The sequence below is a fragment of the Sorghum bicolor genome, chromosome 3 (assembly GCF_000003195.3).
Source record: "Sorghum bicolor cultivar BTx623 chromosome 3, Sorghum_bicolor_NCBIv3, whole genome shotgun sequence".
Lineage (NCBI taxonomy): Eukaryota > Viridiplantae > Streptophyta > Magnoliopsida > Poales > Poaceae > Sorghum > Sorghum bicolor.
The window spans coordinates 39,728,083-39,747,555 of NC_012872.2; positions in this window are offsets into that span (position 1 = coordinate 39,728,083).

Consider the following 19,473-nt stretch of genomic DNA (forward strand, 5'->3'; position numbering starts at 1 on the left):
TGAAGAGCAAGTATCATAAAATGTTTGAACCAAGTTTGCTTCTCTGATGTTCCAAGCAAAGTAGCCCACTCCTATCGCTAATGTTGGAAAATGCGTGACATTGTTTTCTTCCCTTGAAAGTCTTTTGCACCGAATCTCGAGACGAGATTCTTTTAAGGGGGGAAGGCTGTAACACCCCAGGTGTTTGTCACTTGCTAAGTACTAGGTTTGAGCTCAAACATGAAAAGTTCAGTGGTAATAAAGAGGTCAAAGTCAATCTATGAAAGTAAGCCCTAACTTGGATTTGGATGATGCACCTTTACTTATATATAGGCCCTTTTTCAAAGGTATGAGTGGATGATGCTAATGGAACCTTTTTCATGTGTCTTATATCCATCCCAATCTATGTTGGTCTCTGGAAAAGTTTGGAATCAAGAAGTCACATGAAATGATAAGTTATATGCTTGCCGGAATGGCTCTATTAAGGAAATAGAATCATGGGTCATCAAACAACCCTTGAAAACATGTTCATATGGCACTAGATGAATTATACAACAAAAGTCATGAAGGGTTCATGTTGAGCTTATGTCATGAAAATGCTTGAATTGGCCTAAAACCCTATTTGGAGCTTTATCGGGTTACTGCTTTGACCAAGGTGAAAGATTGACTTCGGTTGCAGTTATGAGGTTTGACCCTAAATGAAAGTTGTGGTTTTGCTTCTGTAGAACAAACTTTGTTTAAGTATCAAGAGCTAGTTTGGTTCCTATCCTAATCAAATTGAGCTCTGAAGAATCAATTCAGTGCTGATTTGCTACCTCCATATTTTGGCTAAGTCCCTGAAAGTGACAGCAGTGAGTTAGCTCCTTCATGACATTTTATTATCCAAATTATTATGGTAACTCAATTAGATTCCTTAATATGAGTTGGACTAATCTTCTTGATGAAAGCAATGGATCAAGTATCATCAAATTTGGAGTTCATTTGGATGTTCAAAAATAGCTCAAAAAACAGCAAAAGATTAATTTATCGCTAAACGGACGTTGACCCGTTGGCATGCCGCGTTCTCGTGTTTTTGTTAAGCAACTCAAGTTGGTCCAAGAATAAAAGTGGTGGACAATTACTTGGAGAAGGTCATGTAAAAAGTTGCATCATGTTTGACATGGTTTGGACCATCAATTCTTGGTTTTGCTAATCACCGTCAATAAGTTGACACTCGTGACTTGGCATTAAGTTATCTCCTAATCTGTTGGTCTAATGACTGAGCACCCTTAATCAAAGTTGGAGAGTGTCAAGAGTAGAGCAAACTTCGTTTTTGGTCCATGACAAAATTCGGTCCAGAACCGGCCCAAACCGCGTCCCACCTAAGCCACTTTGCTGCTCGACACGTGTTCGGTGAAATGCCTCAACGGGCGTACACGTCGTGGCTGCGTGGCATCCATCCCCGAGTGCGCCCCCTCCTCCTCTGCTGGTCGCCCAGAGCCCTCCCCACGCCCGGCTGTCGAAGTGGACACACACGCCAGCGCCTTCCTCACCCATCTCCACCCCTGGCTCGCTCTCTCCACCCCCAGCGCCTGCAGAGCGGAGCCACCATGGCTGCCGGCGCTCTGCTCTGTGCCCTTGCTGCCCAACTGCAGATGCTGCTGCGCCCCTCTGTGCTGCTGCTTCGACCGCAAGGACATGGCCAGGGCGTGGCCATGCCTTCCCTTGCAGCAACCGTCGGCAGGGAGAAGAAAGGACCTCGGGTTAGAATATGAAACAACTCAGGGTTCCAGATGCGAAGCCAAGACTCATATGAATAGTGTTTGTGGTCTGTTGCGTGATTCGTGGAAACTCCAGGGTCCCCGGTGAAAGATCTGTTTTCCTTTTCCTTTGTTTTTGCAGATTTCATGGATGAAATTTGTAAATGCATAGAAATTCGTAGAAAAGTCGTAAAATAGCAAATGTGGACTTTTTGGAATCCTTGTGAAATTCTCTATGCAGTAGATCTATAATATGGCATGGTTTAGTTTGACGTTTTAGTCGTAAAAATATATTTATGCAGTTAGGTTTTAATTCCTTGTTATATTTGTCTTTTTCATAAGTGCTGTGTTATTGCCCAAATAAATGTGAAAATATTGTGACATGCTTTTCATATGATTCTTGATGTCTGTTAAAATTTGAATGATTTTAGGATTGATAGATTAAGAGGTATCAAAATAACAAATGCCCTTTGTTGCTTTGCTCCTATTGTGAGTAGGTCTGCATGTTTGTAATGTTTGGCTTAGTTAAGTTGTGAATCAGGCCTTAATGAAAATATATAAGTTTTAGTACTTTTCATGAGCTTTCCAAAAAGATAAATAGCACAATTTTTGGTTAAGCACATGTTTAGTTATAGTAGTTTAAAGTATTGTTTCAGTTTCTGTCTAAATCCAGACAGGGTTGCATTGTTTGTAATGTAAGACCTTTTTATTTGTAGATTTAGCTGTACATGTTTATAACAAAGTTGTTCACAATTAGATAAGGTTTCTAGAAAGTATATAACCATAATTTATGGACATATGAACTTCAAGTTATAGCTGTTTAATGTAGCATGGCAGATTCTGTCTATGTTTTGGACAGAGGTGTCTTCATGGGATTAATTGACCTTGTTAACTCTAGATTCATATTTAGATGATAATAAGAAAGTTGTAGGTAACTTTATAAGCTTTCCAAAAATATAAGAATCATGTTGGCTGGAGGTCTACAACTCCAGTTATGCTTCTTTGAATTGCCTACCAGTTTTCTGTTTGTAATTGTACCCCTACTGTTTGGGCAGCATGAGCAGTTTTGATTGTGCAATTAATTCCATGATATAAATGATGTTTTCTGTGAAACTTGTATATAGAAAAGATGTAGATAACTTACTGATATATCTTGTTGTAAAGTTTCATGTCATTTGGCTAAGTGGTTTATGAGTTACAGTAGTATGAATTTCATCCTTTAAAATGCTTGTTCTCTGGAAATTCCTGGACCAGATTATATGGTCATGCATGTTTGATTTGGTTAACTTGTTAATCATACTGATATGATTAAAGATGAATTGTAGATAATTTTATATTCTTTCCAGAATGTCCAATTGCATAGTTTTTGGAGTTGTGTAACTCCAGTTATGATTTAATTACTGAGTTGCTGCATGTATATCCAGAGTTTGCTGAAAATGTATGAATGCTTGATTGCTTACTTTGTGTATACTAAGTGTGACACATGTCTTTAGTGGTGATTAAACAATATACTTGTGACCTTATAAAACGTGTGCCATGCTCGATATGTTGCTATCCATATTTGGTTGTGTGATGCTAGTTAAATAACGTTAGATGCATGTGTCTTGAATACTTTTATGTGATGCATGTTGTGTTATTGTTCTTTATATTCATGCACTTGCATCTTGCATCTCATCTAGGTGCGCTAGATGAATCACGTGAAGGTCATGATGTCGAATCAAACTCAAAGATGGTGTTTGGTGGACCTCTCCCGAAGGTGGAAGGACTAAGCAAGCGTTGTGACCTTAGATGTCACCAAGACGGAGCAACTAACTGAATTGACTCAGTGTTAATCCCAGGCAAGCCCCGGAGCATTATAAGTCTCCTACTACTTTTGAATGCAATTGAGAATATATGTTATATATGTATTGTTGCATTAAGTATAGGAGTTGGGTGAAACCCTTGCTGCATATATCACTCCTTGTCCAGTAAATATACCTATGACCCTATGTAGATTCAGGATCGAAATCTAATGCTTAGCTATGCTTAGATCGGTAAAGCCAGGTGATCTCCTGTCACCTGAGCCAGATAGGTGGACACCTGAAAAGGTTGGCTATATATGCTATCATGGAAATAACCAAGTGATGAGGATGAATAATTGGAGACCGGGCGGGACGATGATAGAGAAGTAACAAGACATGGAGGTCTTGGGTGCCTATCTATCCCCGCCTGTGTCGATTAAGGACCGATCGTTGACGGCCCTCTTGTCATGTTGAACGCATGCCCCACACTTAGCTAGAAGGATAAGTCGTTCCGACCGCGAAGCCTGAGCACTATCCGGGCCGGGAATCGGCCCGATGTACGCGCTGTATTGGTGATGGTTGAGGAGAACGACGAGGGCGCGGCGCGCAACCTTGGTATACCTTGGATACCTCGGTCGCCGGAACGGTCCTCGGGTACGGGCGGTGCCTGTCGAACCCGCGAATTGGTCCTGGATAGTGCAATACGGTGATCTGTAGCTCACTTGATCAGTGAGTGTGGTTTGTGTGGGGAATAAACTCGCCAGCTGGTTAGAAATCGATTCGAATCGCCATCGCTCCTGGACAGTGAGCACTTGACTTGAGCTTCGTCATCGTAGTAATGTTTATGGAACACTTGGATGGTTATGGTATGATGATGATGTTGGAAATGCCACATCAAATATGGGTACTACTGTTGTATCTTAATCAAGTGATTGCTCTAGTACAGGTGCTAATATAGATGACAGGTAATGATTATTAACTTGAGCTAAATACCTGAAAAGTTACTTACCTGTAACCTAAGCTTTTTATGCAAAAAGTGTTTTCCAGCTAGCCCCACCAATAAAGCCTTGCATACTCCTTGGTGTCATATTATTTCTGGTTTATGACGGGTAAGTCTAGCTGAGTACCTTCTCGTACTCAGGGTTTATTCCCACTTGTTGCAGGTTGTGATGTATCATGGCTACTGCAAGAGTTGGATGACTCCTACCATATTAGAGGAGTAAGATCATGGGCATGATCCTTCTTAGTTACCTCATCTATGTTGCTTTTGTTGGAGTTGACCTGGATACTGGCATGTATTTGAAATAAGGGTAATGTTAGTTTCAAAATTATTCTGCTTCCGCTATTTTTCAACTCAAGTTGTAATAACTATATAGAACTCCGATATATATCAAACTACTTGTGAAATGGATGTAACATGTGACTTGTTATGTTGAATCACTACGATCTTGGCTTGTATGATGGTTGGTTTGAAATCCCTCGTGATTTCACGGACTACCAGGTTTATGAGAGTTCGATTATGTTAAAGCAACTGCTTTGGCAGGAGTTTTTCATAGTTGATCTCTTGTAAATTGGATGGTTCTGTTACACTGCCGGACTGGCGCTTTCCTTTCCTACAACATCTCGTCGATGGGACCCTGCCCTCGGACCAAGCCAAAGCACAACGACTGGCTCGCCGTGCCAAGGCTTTTGTTCTCATTGATGATGAGATGTACAAGCGTAGACCCTCGGGCATCCTTATGCGCTGTGTCACCCACTTGGAAGGAATAAAACTCCTTAAAGAGATACACTCGAGGGCTTGTGGCCACAACACAGGACCTTGGACACTAGTAGGAAACACCTTTCGATAGGGTTTCTGCTGGCCTACTGCTATGGCAGACGCCACTGAGATCGTTTGAACCTGTGAGGGTTGCTAGTTCTATGCATGACAGACCCACCTCCTAGCTCAGGCTTTGCAAACGATCCCCATTACCTGGCCCTTCATTGTCTGGGGCCTTGACCTTGTCGAGCCTCTGCAGATGGCGCCCGAGGCTTCACCCACTTACTAGTCGCAATCAACAAGTTCTCTAAGTGGATTGGAGTCCAACCCATCACCAGAATCAAGGCCAAACAAGCCGTGTTATACTTTACAGACATTATCCACCAATTTGGAGTACCCAACTCCATTATCACGGATAACGGCATGCAGTTCACAGGTCAGAAGTTCCTGGACTTCTATGACAGACACCTGTTGATGCAAAAGTAGATCTGCAAACACAAAGGGCTAATACCCGATTCAACGTTAAGGAGTGCCAGCCGATTTGACCTTACAACCGACAAAGGTGATAACTCGAATACTTTGGTTTTGACAACAGCGATGCACCCGGATGCCACGGCCAAGAGGTATTCATGCGGAAATTGAGAACTCACCGAGTTTGACTCGAAGAATTCCTAAGAACTCGTAAGTAAAAAGAAAATATGTGAGTTGGCAAAGTCGTCGAAAAGTAGATACTGGAATAGATGTAAAAACATGTGTTTGATTGATTGTCTTATCCCTTACATCGCTACTAAGTCTATATTTATACCCTATTTAAAGAGTCACAACCAAATACGACTAGGATTCTAATTCCAAACTAAACGAAATCCGTAAACAAAACAAACTCTAACAATTATGAAAAACATAAATTTATCTACCCTAGGCAATCGGCACACCATCGTCATCTTCTCGACGACTCCCACGACTTCTTCCACCACCATCGGTACACTATCCTCCATCGGCATCGACAACCGCCAATATCAACGATCGGCTGAGATCAACCACCATCATTGGACTTGATCATATCGTGCTGCTTTATCATCGACATCATAAACCATCAGCAATTCTTTTATCGACAGTCATCATTTTCTCGCCTGCCGATCCAAGTTCCATTAACTGTCCAAATACATGTCAAAAAAACGGTGTCAACACATGCCCCCCAATTTTGGAGTATAAAATCATTAATGCTCCGAAATTCTCTCTAGTAATGACGCATTTCCGCAGTTATTCCTTCCTGACAACAATTAATTACCAAATCCAAACAAACTTAAACCGGATCTCCAGCATGTACCTCGAATTTCCAACTCCCTGAACCAAATCTCCTAGATACCCGCTCATCGGCAACTTTTCCGTTAGAGTGGACTGCCGATGAGCCGACCACGAGATCCTGCATAGTAAAATATCTCCCAAAATCATGACCGCTTGCTGTCAAATCACCTGTACAATCCCTTGATTACCATACGAACAGTTACCATATCCACCTAAACACCCTCGAATTTCACGGATATGGCAAAGAGATAAGTCAGAAATGCCCCTGCTCATTTTATCCTATAAATACTTCCTTCACTGGCACTCTTTCTCTACCTTGCCATTTTGTATACTCCAAACTCATCTTCCTGGCGGCGACGTTGTCGAAGAGCCCGAGAACCCCAGCAAGTCTCCCCCAATAGTTCTTCAAGTCTTCGATCTCCTTCTTCCTTGGGAAGAAATGGCTGTCAACTTTGTAGTCCCTGAGGTTAATCTACTCCTATCTTTCTTCCGTTATCGCACGTCTTTACTTTTTGCAATTTTACTCACTTAGCATCCTTCCTTCTTCTTTCTTTTTCTATATTCTTCCAACCTTCGAACCTTAGGAACTGAGCAATAAAATTGTTATTCCTACCGAGCAACCTCACCTTCAATGCCTCGGTCCACTGGGCAACCCGGATCCTACCGATCTGATGAACGCACAGACAAATAGAATTCCCTTTAGAGCTGAGAACTTTTCTTTAGATCTATGTAAAGATACCATCTGATCTTGGCCAAGTTCTACCAAGGGATGGAAGGATTGGTTCTCGAGGATTAGACATAAGAATGAAGTATACTGGGGTGAGCGCATATTAGATCAGTGCATCAGGCTCTCTATTGCCGATATGGAGAGAAACGAGTCACTTCTGATAGCTGTCTCAAACTTCTGGTCAGATACTCTCAATGCTTTCCTTTTCGGCCACGTTCCTACTTCCCCCACTCTCACCGATGTATTCATGCTCACTGGCTTAGACATTGCATTTTCCGATGATGGCCATCTGTTCGACCGTAAAGCCAAACGCAAAGTAGAAACCCACAACATTAGCGGTTGGTCAGGCTATATCCAGAAGTACCAGAGAACGGGACCAGTCGGTAAGAGGGAACATGCCTGAAAGGATCAAGATGCCCAAGAGGAGGGGTGAATTGGGCTTCTTTAAAAATTTAAGCAACCTATAAGCTCCAATTCAACCCCTTGTGCCTAGTGTGACCTAGAGAGCTACCGGATAAAAAGTTTTGCAACCTAGTTCCAACCCTATTCTAGCATGGCAATTCTAAGAATGTAAGAGCACAAAGTAAATGCAAGAATGTAAAGGAGTAGTGGAAGAAAGTTATCGGTGATGTTTTGCCGAGGTATCGGAGAGTCGCCACTCTCCACTAGTCCTCGTTGGAGCACCCGCGCAAGGGTGTAGCTCCCCCTTGGTCCGCGCAAGGACCAAGTGCTCTCTACGGGCTGATTCTTCGACACTCTGTCGCGGTGAATCGCCTAAAACCGCTCACAAGCTTGACACGAGCCACCCACAAGAACTCCAGGCGGTCTTCGTGCCTCCAATCACCACCAAACCGTCTAGGTGATGGCGATCACCAAGAGTAACAAGCAAAGAACTCTCACTTGACCCAAACAAGGCTCTAGAGAGTGGTGGATGCACACTTGACTCTTGGAACTCGCTAGAGGAGGATTCTCTCAAGAAATCACTCAAAACTCAATCCTCTCTAGGCTCTTGCGACTCTCTTGCTCCACAAACAAGTTTCTCTGATGTTCAAATGGGCAAGAGAGCTCTCATGGACGAGCTGGAGGAGTATAAATACTATCCACGAAGTCCAAAGGTCGGCCAACCGTTTTCCACTGAAAACGGGGTCACCGGACGCACATTATGTTGCACCGGACGCACTGCACCGAGCGTCCGGTGCTTCATAATGGCTAACTATACTTCTCTCTGACAGGTCACCGGACGCTAACTTCCAGCGTCCGGTGCACCGTCCGGTGCTAGGGGAAACATTACATGCTCCCTGCGCATGGGACCGGACACTACCCGGTGCGTCTGGTGCTAGCGTCCGGTGCTCAGGGAAGGTTTGGAACCTCCTTGGGAATGGGACCAGACGCTACCCAGTGCGTTCGGTGCTAGCGTCCAGTGCCTATTCCTAAGCACGGCACTGTTCCAATGGCTGAGGACCTCACCGGACGCACTCACAGAGCGTCTGGTGCAGCATCCGGTGCCCCTTTGGGCACCCAAACTTCGTCGAAACGTGATCGCTTCAAAACGAAGTTTGTTCCTCTCGATCTAAGGACTATCTCTGAGCTACCTAGAGCTAGGTTTACCAAGTGTGCACCACAACTAAACCTAAAGCCTTGCCTAAGTCAAGCTACTAGATCAAAGCCCCTCTTAATAGTACGGTCAAAGGAAAACAAAGTCCTAAACTACTCTAAGTGCCCTTCTTCACCATATGGAACTTAGACCTAGTCTAGTCTTGACGATGTTGTTGACACTTCTTAACGCAACCACCGGATATCGGCGACGGCGCTAGAAGTGCCCTGGTAGGGTAACTCTATTTACTATTGGATAATTCCGCAAGCGCACAGAATGTACCGCTGTAGCACTTCACCAAGGAGTATTCCAAGGTATCGTAATTTATATTTTCCCAAGGGAAAGCGGCTAAGTGTGTTTAACAAAAAGGGGAATGAGATTCCTTGAGTTATCTAGTATCAACTAGTGAATAAGGGTGGTAAATAACGAATAGGAAGGGTAGTGGTGAATCCAAGGTCCTATGCTAAAGGTAAATGGTAGAGTTGGCTAGGTGGGAGGACAACGAGTGAGTAAAGGACTCCTATGTATCTAACTTGACTTCTGTGACTTACTTTAATAGATAATTGCCTTAACTACGCTAGAGCCTTACTAACTGTGTGCGAGGGATAGCCGAGCTGGTAAGACGCTTAGAAGGTTTTTCACCTAACCCCTTACCGAAAGCGACTATTGGGCTTATGGACGCCTTACCTTTTAAGAACTAGCCTGTACGTGAGGAGAACCTAATGCCGCCCACGATCTGTCACCTACTAGGGAGTGCGCTCCTACTTTCCGTTCAAGCCAGCGGTAATCAAAGGTAATCTTAAGTATGAGCACCACGCGCACACTTAATCCTACAACGCTAACTAGTTGCAGCTAGCTAGAGCTCCTATACAAGATAGGACGATGATGCACACACAGGAGTGGTTACAGGTCACTAACTTCACTAAGACAACTATATTACTAAAGTAAATGCACAACAAGACTAAAAGACTTGCACTAAGTAAGAACTCAGTAAAGTAAAGTAAGAATAATATATTAATAAAAGGAAAGTCTTACAAAAGTAGAAAGGTACAAGAGCTATACCAGACTCTCCAAAAGACGACTCCGGAGACCCCGAGCTTCGCTCGACTCGACTCTAACTCCCACTCTAGACTAACTACTACTCTACTTGTATGCTTGGAACTTGTAATGCACTTGGCCTTGGAATTGCACACTTGAAATGAAGGATGGAGGCTGCCTTTTATAGAGGGAGATGGAGTAGGGGTTACTCCATCGCCACGTCATCGATCCGCGTGACATCTTCTCTCCACCCTTGGATCAAACCGACCTCACAACCGCCATTTGATCAACGGCAGGGGTAAATCAACATGTGGGACATGTGGGGAAGGTCGGTGGGAGGCCACCGACCCTGGAACCGCCTTTGATGTGGGGTCGGGCGACCCCACTTCTGGGCCTCTGGGCCCACCAGCAGTGTCCACAGGGGTCCCTTATGTCGGTGGACTAGGTGGCACACCTGGGTCCCACCAAAGAGGGGTCGGGCGACCCCCTCCCTGTGGGCCCAGGGTGTCACCTGTTGTCCCCTCGATCTCCTCTTGATGATTCTGATGTTGGCTTTATCAAATAATGTCTTGAATTTGTTGTTCCTGCATAAAAAAGCTAAGAGTACAAGTGGAACTAGTTATGGATAAAATATGTTCATGTCATGTCGTCTCCCCTTGCAACCGAGGCATGTTGACGGTGTTTTGTATGTGGATTTCTATGGTATATCCACCGTCAACAAGATCCCCCAAGCTTAACCTTTGCTCGTCCCGAGCAAACAATCAAACTTAGCCTCGGTGGATCAGGTATTGTTACTATGTTCACATTTCAAGAGTACCATGTGTACAACAAAGTTCTTCTCCTTGCATGAAAAATTTAGCTATGTAAACTTACCCCTATTACCTTAGTCCCTTATGGGGCTTATGGCTTTTCCTTTGTCTTAGGTGGTTGAGAGACAGAACAGTTTGACTTGAGCACTAACTTTCTCATTCTTAGCAAGTTTCATATCAGAGGTTTTGTGATATTTTCAAAAGAAAGCTTAAATGTTCCTCTTATGGTTCTCTCATGTCACTCAAATGGTGTATGATTCCTCACCAAGGCATATGGTAAGAGTTGCCTTCTCTATTTCATCCTATTTCTAAAAGGCTTATGTGGAGTTCAAGGTAGGGATGAAAGGAGATAGCATACTTACTTTGCATGTATTGCGAAGTCAAAGCTCGGATCCTTGAAGAGAAGTGTCATACTCCCAGATCAAGATGTGCAAGTGTGATATATGGTGGACTAGGTTGCTCCTTTATTTGATAGACTCTCTATGTATTGAGACATGGCTAGCATTTTTTTTCTTCTTTTTTTTATATATGAGCTTTCATGTGCTCAATTTTCTTTTTCTGTGGACTTGCACATGTCCATCTTTTTATTTCATTTTGCCTAGCCTTTTGATGTCTCATTTACCAAATAATGCTTAGAGAGATGTTCTAACATTTAGAGTATGGAGCAACCTATTTAGTGGATGCGAAATACATGTGGTTGCGTACTTCCAGTGTAGAAGCAGCATATATATATATGTGGTGTGTACGTGATCTTGATCTTAGGAGCATGAAAAGTCTCTTAACAAGGGTCAACAAGACTTGACGACACTCAACACAAAGCGAATAGCTTATGTGGAAAGGTTGCAATTATGTAAAGTAGATATGGCTGTGGTAGGAATTCATCACCATTGAGGAACAATTAAGGTTTTAATCATTTTAAGAATAAATCTCTGATAATCATGCATGCTTAGAAAAACATTATAGTAGCTCTTGTCTTACTATCTCATGTCCCACAACAACTTAGACTTAGTTCTAGCACTTGCAACCCACAAAGTTTTTAGGTTCATGGCAGTTTAAGTGAGCTAAGTGATCCATACTTAGAGAAATACTAAGTTGTATACTAGGCACTAGAGAAACATTAACAAGCAACTAGTCATAATTTCCATGAGGGATATAAACATACATGAAGCATATATGCTAAAGGGAAATGCTAATAAATATTTATTTGTTTTTAAGTAAGAATGATAAAATGCATGAAAATAAATAGGATAGAATACTTACCTTAGTGGGGGAGAGGATCTCCCCCAAGCTAGATCTTCGCTCACTGTGGTGGCGGGAAATTTTGGTACCATCCAGCCCAGCGTTGTGCGTCTTCCTCTCGCACACGTCGGATATGTTGGCCGTTTTGTAACGCAGTTGCAATGTTGCTTCTTGCCCAATCTGCAATTCGCCCATGTCATTAATGAGACTGTCCATACCTGTGGGCTGGTGACGCCTAGCCCTGTCCCTTGGGCGTGGAGTGCGTTGTGGAGGTAGACCCATGGAGTCTGAAGCATCCACTGACATCGCTTCATCGCCCTCTTCAACGTCATGGTGCGAGGATCCTCCTTGCTCCATCTGGGCGGCTTGCATCATCCTTCTTGTCACCCTGCGTGTCCCTGCAACATCTGGACTTGCCACTCGGGCTAGTCTAATGGTAAGTGTGCGGACCCCATACAACCGGCGCCTCGCACATGGGAGAGGAATTTCGGTTGTATAGCCCGGATAAATCATTTTAAGTTCACCATTTGGATCTCTTATGAGCATGTTAGCATTGATAAAGAAGTTCTCATCTACCACTCCTCTAACATAGCCAATGTCTTCAAAATAATGTGATTCAAGTAATCCAAAAGTATCGGCTATTCGAGTAATAAAGGATGTGAAATAGATGGGCTTCCCATACTCAATAGAGTTAAGCCAATAGTTCACTAGCAGTTTCACAGGGGAGACCTTGATTTCACTAACCATGGCATAGAGAATTTTAAGTTCATCATCAATTAAAGTATCAGTTCCCATGCCAGGATATAGAGTGCACATGATCCAGAAGTGAAGAAAGCGCAAGGTTGGATTATGGATTTCAATGGGAGTAGGATTTGAACAATCATTAGAGCCAGAAATTGCTTTCCACAATCTAAATTTATCGAACATTCTAGTGGCATGATCTAGATCAAGTTCACATTCATGTTCACACCCTAAAGCAGTGTTTAGCAAACTCCAATTTAATTGATGTTCTTGCTCACACATGCGAAAAGATATTCCATTATTTGTGAGTTTTAGGGTGCATAGAAATTCCTTAGCAAGCAATTCTTTTCCAAATTCAGGCACTTGCCAAAAACTACTCCAACCAATTGCTCTAAACACCTTATCGAATTCAACATCCATACCTGTGCGGGCCAAAAGGTCCGGATCGATGATGCTAGTGTGTAGGAAGAGACCCTCTCAGATGATGTAGTACCTTTGCAACTCTTCTTGGCTTAACATGAGGCCGCTCTCGGGCTCTCTCATCCTTGATGGAGGCTCGTAGGGTACCATCCCATGGTAACCTTCTTCTTCCTCCCTTCCATGAGCATGGTGAGAGCCTTGAGAAGAGCTCTCACCCTTTGCTTTCTTGAACTTGCCGAAGATATGCTTCTTCATCCTCCTACACAAGTGAGGCAAACCAAGCTCCTACTACTATTACTATGCAAGGGGAATCTTTTTGGGTTTTTGTTTTGATGACTATTTCTAAACTAAACTTGAGAAATGGCTTGTAACAAAGAGAGAAGAGAAAGGATTGTGAGCTCGAAATGGTTCTGGTGGTTTTGGGTGTGGAGTTGAGCTCACAATGCTGTGGTATTTATAGGGGGAGAAGGGCAAGTAGTGGACCCACAATATAGGGGTCGGCCGACCCCCCCTAGAAGCACTTTGAATTTGAGTTTAGCTTTATACAGGGAACCATTCTGCATGCTTTCAAGATTTTGCAGAGATGGTCCAAAATGGGGGTCGGCCGACCCCCATCCTAGCCCCTCCTCCACTTTAAACATTGTGTCATTGATTGTCCGGAAAAGTAAAGGCTAGGTGTGGACCAAAATTTTTCAAATTGTTTCTGAGATTCCCTGTTTTAGTGCTTTGTGAAAGGTAAAAGATGAATGGCAAAAGTGGAGACATGTCTAAAGTGATTCCTATGGACCATGGGAGCACTCAAGCATGCCTAGGTGACCACTTTGCAGAATTTAAGCTAGTGGAGTGGTCCCAAAAGAATCAAAGATGAAAGGAGCATCTTATGACTAAAGTAAAGGATCAAGGGACCACTCTTTTTTCAAACTTTAGCTAGTGTTACAAGCATAGGACTCCATTGTGATTCAAATGGTGGCCAGCAGGAGGCAAGTGGGGCCAATATGGGGGTCGGCCGACCCCCACATTGGAGCTCCCAGAGCATCCAAGTGCTGGGTTGGAACCTCTATGACTAGCAAGGTTGAAATGTGGTGAAGTGGGCCCCAAGGTGGGGTCGGGCGACCCCCCTTTGGGAGCTCCAGCAGCTCAAATTTTTATGACAAGTTATTCTCAAGATTTTATTTATTATGGCTAAACATTTTGTCGAAATAAGATATGCAAAATTCAAAGTAAGAATGCAATTGAAAAGTGAATAGTAGAAATTGAAATGCAGAAAATAAATATGGGATAACTACTGATTTACCTTATCAGCAAGGGCTCCATGTTTTAGGTCCGTAGAGCAGGACCTCTCCATCTTGTTCATCCTTCGGGTGCATCAGATGGTCCCGGAGATGTGGACCTTGATTGCACCTCTTTCTCCCACCATACTTGCTTGGTATTGATTTTTGGTTCAGCGGGTTCCTCTTCTTTCTTTTCGGCCCTTTTGGCCGACTTACCTCTCTTGTCCCTTCGGCGTCGGATGTGGCGAGGCTTAGTCGGAGGTTCTTTGTCCTTCACCTGCATGTTAGCTTTATAACCATTGAATGGACATTTTACCTTCCATCCTGGGAATTGGAGGTGAATCTGGCCAGACCCCACATAGATGACTGCATTGACCGTGTTGAGGAATGGCCTTCCCAAGATGATCGAGACATCATTATTGGATCCCATATCTAGAATGATGAAGTCGGCAGGGACGTAGTCGTCTTGAACTTTTACCAGTATGTCCCTTGCCAACCCCTCAGGGAACCTAATCGTCTGATCTGCCATCTGCAAACGAACAAATGTGGGGTGCAAAGGCCCCCCTAGCAAATTATCATAAGTTACCTTGGCCATGATGTTGACACCCGATCCAAGGTCGCAGAAGGCGTTGTGGAAGATTTGCGGTCCGATCTCACAGGTGATGGTCGGCAGGCCTGGGTCGTCCTTCTTGGTGATGAAGGGCGAATCCAGAAGATAGCTCCAGTTGGATTGTACCGGAGGCTTACCGAACCTCGTAGTAACTAGTTTAACTCCTTCAATTGGGTCCTCAGGTTTCCCTGGGATCTTACCTTGCTCGAAGGATGGGACAGCTGCTGCTAATTGAGCTAATTGTGTTTCTAGCATTTTGTTAAAGCTCAACTGATTTTTCATAGCAGAGTTAAAGCTATCCAACTTTTCACTTAAGTTTTCAAGGATCTTATCATTAGCCATCATTTTCTTGTTAATGCTATCATTGATTTTAGATTGGCCTAAGACAAGATCTCTAAGAGAAGGTTGGTTACCAAAAGAATTATTGAAATTTTGATTGTAACCATTACCTTGATTACCTTGGTAGAAGGGGCGCGAGTTCCATTGCTGTTGTTGGGGCCGGTACCCATTGTTGTTGTTGTTGATGAAGCTCACTTCCTCCTTTGTTTCGGGACAATTGTTTCCCAAATGATCATCTCCTCCGCACACTTCGCACCATGAATCAGATTCAATGGCCCGTGCAGTGGCGTAAGGTTGAATGGTCTCTTGCTTGGAACTTTCTTCCATCTTCTTCATTAAGAGGTCCATCTTAGCAGAGAGCATGTCCACCTCATTCAAGGCATGGACACCTCTTCTCTTGGGTTGGAGGCGTTCCTCATTCCATCCTTGGTTTATAACCATCTTTTCAATGAGATCCTTGGCATCCTTGACATTGTGTTGCAAGAATGCTCCTCCAGCGGCAGCATCAAGATGACTACGGGCCAAACCGGTCAGTCCATGGTAGAAACCTTGGATTAGGAGCCACTCCTCTATCCCATGATGAGGACAGGCGCGAATGTACTCCTGCAGACGTTCCCATGCCTCGGGAATCGTCTCATCTGCTTGCTGTTGGAAGCTGGAAATCTTTCCACGAAGGGCGCTGGTCTTGCCCATCGGAAAGAACTTCTTGAGAAATGCATTGGCGCACCTCTCCCACGTGGTCACTTCACCCTTGTTGGCGTAGAACCATTGCTTCGCCTTCCCCAATAACGAGAATGGGAAGAGGCCGGATGGCGTCTGCGGCGACATTCTTGATGGTGAAGGTGCCGCACACCTCCAAGAAGTGTTGGAGATGGGCATTGGCATCCTCGTGTGGCTTTCCACAGAAGGGATTAGCTTGCACCATATTGATAAGCGCAGGCTTCAACTCAAAAGTCGCATCCCCCAAGTTAAGCTGTGGACCCGTGGCGACATTGTCAGCCGACGGCGCAGAGTACTCAGAGATGGTCTTCTGGGCCATAGCTTCTTTGATAACCGGTGCAGATACTCCTTCCTCTAACAGATTCAGGTTCGAGATGAACCTTTGAGGTGGAACTTGACGACGTCTAGTTCTCCTCAACAGTTGCTCAGGATCTTCAACGAAGTTTGACGGCAATTGGAAACCGCTCATACACTGTCAGGCTTCACAATAAAGGAAGACAAGACAAGTGATGGGTTATCCCTATCACTACTTGATAACTAGCAAACTCTGGATTCTCTTTTTGTTAAAACTCTTAGACAGACGCTCTCCCCGGCAACGGCGCCAGAAATGCTTGTTGACACTTCTTAACGCAACCACCGGATATCGGCGACGGCGCTAGAAGTGCCCTGGTAGGGTAACTCTATACTATTGGATAATTCCGCAAGCGCACAGAATGTACCGCTGTAGCACTTCACCAAGGAGTATTCCAAGGTATCGTAATTTATATTTTCCCAAGGGAAAGCGGCTAAGTGTGTTTAACAAAAAGGGGAATGAGATTCCTTGAGTTATCTAGTATCAACTAGTGAATAAGGGTGGTAAATAACGAATAGGAAGGGTAGTGGTGAATCCAAGGTCCTATGCTAAAGGTAAATGGTAGAGTTAGCTAGGTGGGAGGACAACGAGTGAGTAAAGGACTCCTATGTATCTAACTTGACTTCTGTGACTTACTTTAATAGATAATTGCCTTAACTACGCTAGAGCCTTACTAACTGTGTGCGAGGGATAGCCGAGCTGGTAAGACGCTTAGAAGGTTTTTCACCTAACCCCTTACCGAAAGCGACTATTGGGCTTATGGACGCCTTACCTTTTAAGAACTAGCCTGTACGTGAGGAGAACCTAATGCCGCCCACGATCTGTCACCTACTAGGGAGTGCGCTCCTACTTTCCGTTCAAGCCAGCGGTAATCAAAGGTAATCTTAAGTATGAGCACCACGCGCACACTTAATCCTACAACGCTAACTAGTTGCAGCTAGCTAGAGCTCCTATACAAGATAGGACGATGATGCACACACAGGAGTGGTTACAGGTCACTAACTTCACTAAGACAACTATATTACTAAAGTAAATGCACAACAAGACTAAAAGACTTGCACTAAGTAAGAACTCAGTAAAGTAAAGTAAGAATAATATATTAATAAAAGGAAAGTCTTACAAAAGTAGAAAGGTACAAGAGCTATACCAGACTCTCCAGAAGACGACTCCGGAGACCCCGAGCTTCGCTCGACTCGACTCTAACTCCCACTCTAGACTAACTACTACTCTACTTGTATGCTTGGAACTTGTAATGCACTTGGCCTTGGAATTGCACACTTGAAATGAAGGATGGAGGCTGCCTTTTATAGAGGGAGATGGAGTAGGGGTTACTCCATCGCCACGTCATCGATCCGCGTGACATCTTCTCTCCACCCTTGGATCAAACCGACCTCACAACCGCCATTTGATCAACGGCAGGGGTAAATCAACATGTGGGACATGTGGGGAAGGTCGGTGGGAGGCCACCGACCCTGGAACCGCCTTTGATGTGGGGTCGGGCGACCCCACTTCTGGGCCTCTGGGCCCACCAGCAGTGTCCACAGGAGTCCCTTATGTCGGTGGACTAGGTGGCACACCTGGGTCCCACCAAAGAGGGGTCGGGCGACCCCCTCCCTGTGGGCCCAGGGTGTCACCTGTTGTCCCCTCGATCTCCTCTTGATGATTCTGATGTTGGCTTTGTCAAATAATGTCTTGAATTTGTTGTTCCTGCATAAACAAGCTAAGAGTACAAGTGGAACTAGTTATGGATAAAATATGTTCATGTCATGTCGTTTCCCCTTGCAACCGAGGCATGTTGACGGTGTTTTGTATGTGGATTTCTATGGTATATCCACCGTCAACAGATGTCCATCCATCCTTTGAAAACCGAAATGATTTCCACTATTAAGTAGGCATGTACGTCCCTGTCCATCGAGTACCTATTTACCATGACCTTACCTATGACTTTGCCTCTGCAAAACACACGTTAGTCATAGTAATCAATAATGTCATTAATCACCGAAATCACTAGGGGCCTAGATGCTCTTTCAATCTCTCCCTTTTTGGTGATTGATGACAACCTCTGGTATGAAAAGAGTTGAGGTTTTTTAAAGTAACTTGGTTTCAATAAGCATGTTACAATAAGAACAAAGGGATTAGTCATGCTTATATCAACCAAGTCCAATACCCTACATCCAAATATGTGAGTGGTATACGACAGGATATAAACATAAGGCTCATAAGTACATCGGAGTAAATCGTGGAAGCAAAGGTAATATGAGCCAAAACACATGATATTAAGATATCCCAATAAGCACAAGTCAAGTCTCACAACCATAGTATCTCACACAAGTGCAATGCATAAAAGTAAACGTGATGCATGATAGAGTAGCACACATAAAAGTATCTCAAAAGAATAAACACCTAAACAACCTCTCTAGCTCCTAGCTCCCCCTAACTCCTAACTCTCACATACGCCTCTCTCCCCCTCTGGCATCAAGTGCTAAAAACCTAAGAAGTCGGTGGAGGAGGCGGAGCAGTGGAGTCCCTCAGCACGGCCTCGGAGCGAGCTGCATCATCTGAACTATCGGCCGTCGAGGCAGAAGAGGTGGAGTGACCCTCTGAAGCTGCAGGAGCTGGCAAAGCTATCCGAGTCTGCTCTGGGGGTACTGGAGCTGTCACTGGCTGTGCTGGCGGCTCAAGTCCGGCTGACGCTGTCGTCTCTGGCACAGTGGAAGACGGTGCAAGCTGCTCGGACGACGCTACAGATGACGACAGAAGCTCTGTAGTGGTAACTGGCGCCGTAAAGACTGCAGGGGCCTGCAGAGGAGGAGGCGTAGGGTCACCAGTCAGAGCACTGTAGGTGAAGCTGAGGTGCGGATCTGTCGACGAGTCCCACACAAGCTGTGACGCTGACGCTGACTGAGGAGTGAAGCCGGAGCGGAGAGGAGTAAACTGAGGTACCTGCTCAAAGCCTGAAGAGATAGCACCCTAGGAGACCTGGTGCTGTGGCGTCGAGAACGGCTGACTCTGAGCTGGTAGCTGAAGCGGCTGCTGTGACGGGCTCTGAC